The sequence below is a fragment of the Canis lupus genome, chromosome 1, assembly GCF_048164855.1.
Source record: "Canis lupus baileyi chromosome 1, mCanLup2.hap1, whole genome shotgun sequence".
Lineage (NCBI taxonomy): Eukaryota > Metazoa > Chordata > Mammalia > Carnivora > Canidae > Canis > Canis lupus.
In genome coordinates, this window is record NC_132838.1 from 79,737,419 (window position 1) to 79,745,555 (window position 8,137).

At 35.0% G+C, this 8,137-nt stretch overlaps 1 non-coding gene across 1 annotated transcript; it reads left to right on the top strand.

Annotated features, from left to right (window-relative positions):
* The first annotated feature begins 6,843 nt into the window (after positions 1-6,843).
* On the top strand, positions 6,844-6,915 carry TRNAA-AGC (transfer RNA alanine (anticodon AGC)). The gene has a single exon. It is a non-coding gene; the product is annotated as a tRNA-Ala (tRNA).
* Positions 6,916-8,137: the final 1,222 nt, after the last annotated feature.

Consider the following 8,137-nt stretch of genomic DNA (forward strand, 5'->3'; position numbering starts at 1 on the left):
GGGGGAAATACATCACAATATAAGCATCCATTCAAAAACTGGAAAGAACTCAAATACAAAAGCTAACCTTACACCTAAAGGAGCTAGAGAAAAAAACAGCAGATGGACCCTACGCCCAGCAGAAGAAGAGAGTTAATTAAAATTTGAGCAGAACTCAACGAAATTGAGACCAGAAGAACTGTGGAACAGATTAACAGAACAAGGAGTTGGTTCTTTGAAAGAATTAATAAGATAGATAAACCATTAGCCAACCTTATTAAAAAGAAGAGAGAGAAGACTCAAATTAATAAAATCAGGAATGAGAAAGGAGAGATCACTACCAACACCAAGGAAATACAAACGATTTTAAAAACATATTATGAACAGCTATACGCCAATAAATTAGGCAATCTAGAAGAAATGGACGCATTCCTGGAAAGCAAAAAACTACCAAAACTGGAACAGGAAGAAATAGAAAACCTGAACAGGCCAATAACCAGGGAGGAAATTGAAGCAGTCATCAAAAACCTCCCAAGACACAAGAGTCCAGGGCCAGATGGCTTCCCAGGGGAATTTTATCAAACGTTTAAAGAAGAAACCATACCTATTCTCCTAAAGCTGTTTGGAAAGATAGAAAGAGATGGAGTACTTCCAAATTCGTTCTATGAGGCCAACATCACCTTAATTCCAAAACCAGACAAAGACCCCACCAAAAAGGAGAATTACAGACCATTATCCCTGATGAACATGGATGCAAAAATTCTGAACAAGATACTAGCCAATAGGATCCAACAGCACATTAAGAAAATTATTCACCATGACCAAGTAGGATTTATCCCCGGGACACAAGGCTGGTTCAACACTCGTAAAACAATTAATGTGATTCATCATATCAGCAAGAGAAAAACCAAGAACCATATGATCCTCTCATTAGATGCAGAGAAAGCATTTGACAAAATACAGCATCCATTCCTGATCAAAACTCTTCAGAGTGTAGGATAGAGGGAACATTCCTCGACATCTTAAAAGCCATCTATGAAAAGCCCACAGCAAATATCATTCTCAATGGGGAAGCACTGGGAGCCTTTCCCCTAAGATCAGGAACAAGACAGGGATGTCCACTCTCACCACTGCTATTCAACACAGTACTGGAAGTCCTAGCCTCAGCAATCAGACAACAAAAAGACATTAAAGGCATTCAAATTGGCAAAGAAGAAGTCAAACTCTCCCTCTTCGCCGATGACATGATACTCTACATAGAAAACCCAAAAGCCTCCACCCCAAGATTCCTAGAACTCATACAGCAATTTCGTAGCATGGCAGGATACAAAGTCAATGCCCAGAAATCAATGGCATTTCTATACACTAACAATGAGACTGAAGAAAGAGAAATTAAGGAGTCAATCCCATTTACAATTGCACCCAAAAACATAAGATACCTAGGAATAAGCCTAAACAAAAAGGTAAAAGATCTATACCCTAAAAACTACAGAACACTTCTGAAACAAATTGAGGAAGACACAAAGAGATGGAAAAATATTCCATGCTCATGGATTGGCAGAATTAATATTGTGAAAATGTCAATGTTACCCAGGGCAATTTACACGTTCAATGCAATCCCTATCAAAATACCATGGACTTTCTTCAGAGAGTTAGAACAAATTATTTTAAGATTTGTGTGGAATCAGAAAGGACCCCGAATAGCCAGGGGAATTTTAAAAAAGAAAACCATAGCTGGGGGCATCACAATGCCAGATTTCAGGTTGTACTACAAAGCTGTGGTCATCAAGACAGTGTGGTACTGGCACAAAACAGACACATAGATCAATGGAACAGAATAGAGAACCCAGAAGTGGACCCTGAACTTTATGGTCAACTAATATTCGATAAAGGAGGAAAGACTATCCACTGGAAGAAAGACAGTCTCTTCAATAAATGGTGCTGGGAAAGTTGGACATCCACATGCAGAATGAAACTAGACCACTCTCTTGCACCAAACACAAAGATAAACTCAAAATGGATGAAAGATCTAAGTGTGAGACAAGATTCCATCAAAATCCTAGAGGAGAACACAGGCAACACCCTTTTTGAACTCGGCCACAGTAACTTCTTGCAAGATACATCCACGAAGGCAAAAGAAACAAAAGCAAAAATGAACTATTGGGACTTCATCAAGATAAGAAGCTTTTGCACAGCAAAGGATACAGTTAACAAAACTAAAAGACAACCTACAGAATGGGAGAAGATATTTGCAAATGACGTATCAGATAAAGGGCTAGTTTCCAAGACCTATAAAGAACTTATTAAACTCAACACCAAAGAAACAAACAATCGAATCATGAAATGGGCAAAAGACATGAAGAGAAATCTCACAGAGGAAGACATAGACATGGCCAACATGCACATGAGAAAATGCTCTGCATCACTTGCCATCAGGGAAATAGAAATCAAAACCACAATGAGATACCACCTCACACCAGTGATAATGGGGAAAATTAACAAGGCAGGAAACAACAAATGTTGGAGAGGATGCGGAGAAAAGGGAACCCTCTTACACTGTTGGTGGGAATGTGAACTGGTGCAGCCACTCTGGAAAACTGTGTGGAGGTTCCTCAAAGAGTTAAAAATAGACCTGCCCTACGACCCAGCAATTGCACTGTTGGGGATTTACCCCAAAGATTCAGATGCAATGAAATGCCGGGACACCTGCACCCCGATGTTTCTAGCAGCAATGGCCACAATAGTCAAAACTGTGGAAGGAGCCTCGGTGTCCATCGAAAGATGAGTGGATAAAGAAGATGTGGTCCATGTATACAATGGAATATTACTCAGCCATTAGAAACGACAAATACCCACCATTTGCTTCAACGTGGATGGAACTGGAGGGTATTATGCTGAGTGAAGTAAGTCAATTGGAGAAGGACAAACAGTGTATGTTCTCATTCATTTGGGGAATATAAATAATAGTGAAAGGGAATATAAGGGAAGGGAGAAGAAATGTGTGGGAAATATCAGAAAGGGAGACAGAACATAAAGACTCCTAACTCTGGGAAACGAACTAGGGGTGGTGGAAGGGGAGGAGGGCAGGGGGTGGGGGTGAGTGGGTGACGGGCACAGAGGGGGACACTTGATGGGATGAGCACTGGGTGTTATTCTGTATGTTGGTAAATTGAACACCAATAAAAAATTAATTTATTAAAAAAAAAGAAATTAGATTTTCTCCATAGCGAAACTCATTAAAAAAAAGATCAGCAAATAAGCACAGGAAATTAGGGGATATGCTTAGAAATGTATATGCTTTCTTTCTCTACATCTTTTGAGAGAAGAACGTGGTTCTTTTTCCTTTAACCTGTAAGTGTCAATATGGGGCACTGGTTTTGAGCACAGACCCTGTCACTCCTATCCTGATTCCACCACAGACTGTCAACATAATCTTGTGAATGTCACCTCACCTTTAGAAGTGGTGGAATCCTTACCTAAAAATGCTAACAAAATGAGATATTCTCCTAAATATAGTAGGAGGTTCAATGAATTAAATATTTAAACTGCTTAGAGCAGTGCCTACTGTAAGAGAGCTCAGTATAAGGGTTTTATCGATTTTTTTAAATGAAAGAAATACAATGTGGTGGATTAAATTTATATATCCCTGACTTTAAACCATCTTTGCATTTGTTGAATGATCTAACTTGGTCATGCTTTTTCTTCCCCTGGTGAATTTAGGTAGCTAATATAATAGTTTAAAATTTTTGCTTTTTTTTTAAAGATTTTATTTATTTTTTCTTGAGAGACAGAGAGACAGAGAGAGGCACAGGCACAGGCAGAGGGAGGAGCAGGCTTCATGCAGGAAGCCCAGTGCGGGACTCAATCCTGGGACTCCAGGATCACATCCCAGGCCAAAGGCAAGCGCCAAACCACAGAGCCACCCGGGCTGCCCTAATTTTTGCTTTTTTTTTTTTTTTTTTAAGATTTTATTATTTTTTTAAAAGATTTTATTATTTATTATTATTTTTTAAGATTTTCTTCATGAGAGACACAGAAAGAGAGAGAGAGAGGCAGAGGGAGAAGCAGGCTCCACCCAGGGAGCCCGACATGGGACTTGATCCCAGGACTCCAGGATCACACACCCTGGGCCAATGGCAGGCGCTAACCGCTGAGCCACCCAGGGATCCCAATTTTTGCTTTTATAATCAAAAGTAAATCTGACCTGTAAACTTTATTTCCTAGAGTCTTTAAATATTTTCAGTATTAAGATTATATAGGCTTTAGAAGATTGATAAAGGAACATTCTTTCTTTTTGTGATCTCTCTAAAAGTTCTTCTTTATTAAGATTGGCATTGTCTATTTATGGAAGTTTGGTATAATTCACCTCCTAAGCTTTGGATGTAATATATTCTTGGTAGAAGATTGTAAACTATTGCTTTAATCCCTTTACTGGTTAAAGGACGCTTCTGCCTAAATGTTTCCTCGTGTCATTTTTGGTAAATTTTAGGTTTGCCAAATTGGCCAATTCATGCAAATGTTCAAGTTTACAGGCATTTCATACATTCCATCTGTAATCTCTGCTATAACATTGTTCTCATTCTTTCTGTGTATTACTTATTTATGTTTTTATTTGTCTTAAAGTGCTTATCTGTATTTAATTTTTTTTTTTTTAGATTTATTTATTTGAGAAACAGAGAGAGTAGGGGGAGAGGGAGACAGAGACTCTCAAGTAGAGTCCATGCTGAGCTTGGAGCATGATGTGGGGCTGGATCCCACAACCCAGAGACCATAACATAAGCTGAAATCAAGAGTCAGATGCTTAACCAACTGAGCGCCCAAGTACCCCCTAAATCTTTTTAAAGAATATAATTTTGACCTACTAGATTACCTCAATTTTGTACTTTTTTTGTTTTATTTAATTCTGCTCACATCTTTATTATATACTTCATTCTATATTCTCTTGATGTCAAATCAAATACTTTGTCATTAATTTAAATAAATATTTTTAGTTATAAATATTTAAATCTTTTTGAAGGTTCCAAAGTAATGTAAACATTTAAAGGTCGGCTCCTCCACACTGTTGCTGGCCCAAGGTTTAATTCATCCAATAGTAATGAATATAGGTGACAATTTCCCCCTAGTCTATCCTGTCTTTTGCTACTTTTCATTTTTCTTTGGAGAGAAATCCCTTGAATTCTTTTTTCCTTACTATAGGGCCAATAATCATTAAAAATAATGTGTACTTTTTTTCAAGATTGATTATATAACTGGGCAAAAAATCGGATCTGCCATATTGTGAAAAGCATCATCATTTCACTCTTCCCTTCCATATTTAATCTGCTTTTTTATGCAATCATTGGGCTTTTAACTGACTTTATCAATGATATGTATTTTTTTTAATTTTTAAAAAGATTCTACCCAGCCTTTTAAAATATTATTGTTCCTTGCTCAAGTTCTAATAATGTATATTTTTTATCCTGTACCTGATGATTCCAATATGTGATGGCCTTGGAAATCTAATTCTGGTATTGATTGTTTTTGCTAATTCTCTCACATGGTAGCTGATTTCCTTATTATGCAAATATAAGACATTAGCTTGGGTTTAGCTAAAGTTATCTGTTGCGATTCAAGGATAAAGGTCTACTTCAACAAAAAGGATTTAGTTTTGTGTGGGGGATAATGCCTACCCAAGAGCACTTTGAATTAATTCCTTAGCATCTCTTTCCAAGATTACAAATAAATTTGCAACCCAAACACTGTGAATGCAGATCTGGAAATTTGAAATTCCCTACATTTATTTTTAACTTCTTCCCACCCTGAGCAAGGCCAAAAGAATTTGTGATTAGTCTCCCTTTGCCAGTAGATATTTTTCCTAGTCCATCATTTAATTAAAGCCTAGAGACAGGTTCTCAGTTCTAACTTCCCTTCTTCTAGGGATCAAGTCTTACTTCCTGTCATATGTGGTCATGGCCGTTATAACCAAGTTTCTAGTTCAACAGTATATAACTATGGCCCATGGTCCAAAATCCAGTCGGCAGCCTATGTTTTTATGGCCCCTGAGCTGTGAATAGTTTTCACTTTTTGAAGTGGTAACATTTTAATCGGTTATGTAAGTACCTAAATAACATTCTCAATTTTGCTTCTTGGCCCACAAAACCTAAAATGTTTACTATTTGGCTCCATAAAGAAAAGTTTGTCAGCTCCTGTTCTAGGCTGTCGGGATCATAATCCATTCTCCAGATAGCCACAACTGTCACATCCATGTGCCACTCTTCATTCACAAATCCCGAGGATTCCAAATCAACCATGCACTTAAAAACAAGATTTTTACATCTAACCTAGCCTATCTAAATGTTTTCTTTTGGAAGGGTTGTTCACACAATCTTGCCCACCATATTCTTCATAGTATCATTAACAATGGTACAGAATTAAAATGAGTTAACATTCAATAAAGGGGAATTATTCATGAAAATTATAGAAGCAATACAGTAGAAAACCATAAACACTTATTGAAATAATAAAGCATAACTATTTTTATTCTTATGGAACTATGTTCATTTGGTCCTTTTTCTTTAAATAAGTCCATTTCTGTGTATGTATTTCCATACACATACATTATTTGTATGACATATTTACATGAATATATGAAATACATATATTTATATACATATATAAAAACATGATTTATATATACATACTTGGAAATATAGTTATATATATCATATACACACTGAGACAGAAAGCTGGAAGTGTGTGTGTGTATATATATATTCACATGATGTATAAGTGTGTATATATGTGCATGTATAGAAGATAAGTTGAAAAATAATATAGCTATTATTCAGACAGGGTTCAAGATTTTAAAAGTAATCACCTCTAGCTGGGGGTGTAGCTCAGTGGTAGAGTGCATGTTTAGCAGGCATGAGACCTCAGGTTCAATCCCTGGTACCTCCATTTTCTGAGCTCTTTTGTACCTTGTTAAAAATGATACCATATATCTAGGTAATGGGATTAGAGCCAGTTTGATTTAAAATATTGCTTATTTTTGTATTTTATTTATGTTGAATAAATTTCTATGTAAATAAAATTTTAAATATTATGCATACTTATAGTGTGATGTATAATTAAAATCGATATATATTATGTTTATATTACATAATATAATTGTATTCTAATTAATCATATTATATATTATGTTATATTAACTATATTAAACATACTATAATGTCATATTATAAAATATATTTTATGTGTTACATTATGATACAACTATTATCATTTATATAACATGCTATATTACTATAAATATATTAATATACTTATCAATCAATTTAAAACTCATTATTAATAATAAATAGACAACTATGCTATGTATATATGCAATGTAACAAAGTAAATATATATTAAAATAATATAGTAATATATTTACATTTTATTTATATTACATATATTGTTATAAGATTATAATAGAATATATTACATTATATTATAAATATATTAATACGTTTATTAATAAATACATAAATTGCAATCCATTATAAATATAATAAATATGTAATGGTGTATCTATACAAATATGAATATGCATTATATAGAAATGTGCATTATATAGAAATATATAATTTAATGAAATAATGATGTGGTATAATATTAACATATTATATTAATCAGTGTATTAATAATTAATATACTATGTTGTGTTGTAGGCTGACATAATATATATTAATATATTTAATATATATATAACTAATGCCCTCTAAAGCCATCTGTTACAAGAAGTGGAATGGGACCAGGAACATAGCCAAAGCAAATTCTAAATACATCAGACCATTTATATTCATTTATATGTCATCTTCCTGGAGCCCCATCTGGCTATTAGAGAGCACAGCAAAATCCTCTAAAAGACTCCAGGAGAAACTGGAATCTTTTATTTATTGGAACCTCAAAGGAAATGTGGTGCTATTCAGTCCGCTGTCAAAGAGCCAAGAGCAAAGGTTGAAGCACCCAGTAAAAGCCAATTCAAACAAAGGGCTTTTATCTTTAACGTTGAAAAAGTTAAGTTCCCAAGGGACCCTGACATCAACCACCAAGGCTCATTTGGCAGTAAAAACAGTAAGGATCACCAAACAACAAGAAACCTAAAACAATAGTTGTTTTGCAAAACAAAACAAAACAA